Source organism: Oryx dammah, unplaced genomic scaffold, assembly GCF_014754425.2.
Source record: "Oryx dammah isolate SB20612 unplaced genomic scaffold, SCBI_Odam_1.1 HiC_scaffold_6, whole genome shotgun sequence".
NCBI lineage: Eukaryota > Metazoa > Chordata > Mammalia > Artiodactyla > Bovidae > Oryx > Oryx dammah.
In genome coordinates this window covers 23,432,904-23,435,377 of record NW_024070190.1, presented here as the reverse complement: position 1 = coordinate 23,435,377, position 2,474 = coordinate 23,432,904, and the positions used below count along the sequence as shown (strand labels likewise).

Here is a 2,474-nt window from a genome sequence, read left to right as displayed (position 1 = left end):
ACTATTTACACTGAATGCTTAATATATTTTCATTCTTTTTTGCTTACCAGTAAAATTTATAAGGATGTGATTTGTGTGTTTGGTGAGAATACATGCATTTTTATGCATGTGGTTCATATTTTTGTATTTTGTAGTTTCTTTTTAATATTTTTTTATCTGATTTATCATTTGACCAAGCACTTAATTAAAATATTGTATGTTGTTGTGTTGTTTTTTTTTTTTACAGCAAACATTTGTTTTTATTAGAAAATCCCATTTGGTAAGAGCTTCCCTAAGCCACCACAGAAACTGGGTAGCCTCTAAGAGTCCCACAGCTTTCACCTTATCTTCTATCTTCTTTTGATAGGGGATGGTGGGCAATGGGTGTGGAGTCAGGCAGTCTCAGAGGTGCCCCATCCTGGACCCCTGAGAGAGGTCACATTGCTAGCAACATGCCCTATGGCACCTTGAGGCGGGGGGTGGGGTGGGGAGTGGGGGTCACCACAGGGCCCCTAGGCTCAGGCTGTTGCCTTAGGCAATCCTCTTAATATAGCTTCAGGTGGAACCAAAGAGGCTTTCATAGCCTCCCAGGCCTGGTCCTTTGCTTTGGTTGAGAGCAGGGCAAGATCCAGGAGAACATAACCAAGGGCTAAGGGAGAAGAGATTGCATCTGAGATACCCTTTGGAGTCTGGAAAGCACCCGGACATCTTGGGAAGGAAGGGCTGTGGAAGACCCCATTCACTTTTTCTTGACTTTAAGGGTGTCATATTTCCTCTTGCTGGAGTTCTACAACTGCAGGAGTATGCCAATGGGAGGGAGACTCATAACCCCAAAGGTTATCCAGTCTAGGAAATGGAGGGAAAATCCCCTCTCAAACTCCCACTGAGCCAGAGATCTTTCCTGTCCAGTTGCACTGGTAAAGCCCATCACAACGGACCCATCCTCCTGAGCCAAGTAAGTCATAGTTGCTGAGGTGAAGCGAAATAACCAGCCTTGAGAGGGTGCAGGACCACTGTGTGGGAGACGCTGCTAGCAGGTGCAGTCTGATCCCATTTGACACTGAGCATCCCAGACACAATGTCAAAGAAATCTTCTAGAGGGAAAAACATCATCAGATAATTCCACATCTAATACACACAGCACTTGAGCCAACATTGTAGATGTACTGTAAGGTCAGGTCTCACCCTTCCATGGCACATCGGGTTCAGCAGTGATTTAGAGGCCAAAAGCTTGGCTCCTTCCCCTGCCTGAGTGACAGTAAATAGATCCAAAATCACGAACGCCAGCAGCCTCATTATGTGTACCCCCAAAGCCTTTTGGGGGTCACCAAAACGAGAATCATATGCTGTTCTTTACAAATGTCTACATTGTATGATTTTTATGTTATGGTTGGTTATCAATTTCCATTTCTTCCAAGCTATAAAAATTGTGCATTTTGCAATGCTAATTTTATACTTTTTGGGTGTATTCTTGAGAAGAAGACACGTTAACTGATATGAAACTAGACACAATACAATCCATTACATTGACCTTGTTACTTTTACTTTGAAATTAAAGGGAGCTTCCTTTTCTGCTGCAAATGATCATCTTTCTAAATCTACTCTGTGTAACCCTTCTATTGTTGATGATGTCAGAGACCATATCACTCTGAGCCCTTTTACAGCTTTGGGACATTTCTTCCTCATTGTATTGCCTCAGAAGCATAACCTAGAAAATATTTTCCTGAAAACATCAGCACTTAGCAATACTATAAATCTAACACTTAAATCTAACTCCAAAAATTATAGTTGAATTTTCTTCTTCCCTGGAAGGTTTGTTCCCTGCCTCTCTCCTGTGCTTGGAATCTCTGCTGGAACTTCAGTTAAATAATGCTCCTATGCTCAGAAGTTAAAAGTTTCTGTCCTCCAACTATGGATCCTCTAGACCTAGGTCTGCTCAAGCTGGTAGCATAATGAGGATACACATGAGATAAGCAAACTATTATGTTGTAGAGACAGCACTACTCAGATTCTGGTCAGCCAAATTCCTGGGTCTGGTCATTTCAACTGGAATAGAGAAATAGGGATTTTGTTAATCTCTGTGGAAGTCACCATTTAGCCTCAAAGCTTTACACATTTTAGGAATGAGATACAAGAACTGAAAAGAGATAATTCCAGGATATCATGGAAGAGGACAAAATGTGGGGAGAAATAAATGGGGAATACCAAGGTGTTTGAAACAAAAATCAGATTTAACTGGAAATAATAAGGCCTCATAGTGGAAACAGTGTCAGACTTTATTTTGGGGGGCTCAGAAATCACTGCAGATGGTGATTGCAGCCATGAAATTAAAAGATGCTTACTCCTTGGAAGAAAAGTTACGACCAACCTAGATAGTATATGCAAAAGCAGAGACATTACTTTGCCGACTAGTCAAGGCTATGGTTTTCCCTGTGGTCATGTATGGATGTGAGAGTTGGATTGTGAAGAAGGCTGAGCACCGAAGAATTGATGCT

The 2,474-nt window shown here is 41.7% G+C and overlaps 1 pseudogene; it reads right to left on the bottom strand.

The window, feature by feature from the left end:
- Nucleotides 1–718: 718 nt before the first annotated feature.
- Nucleotides 719–1,275, bottom strand: LOC120865131 (annotated as a pseudogene).
- Between the last annotated feature and the right edge of the window lie 1,199 nt (nt 1,276–2,474).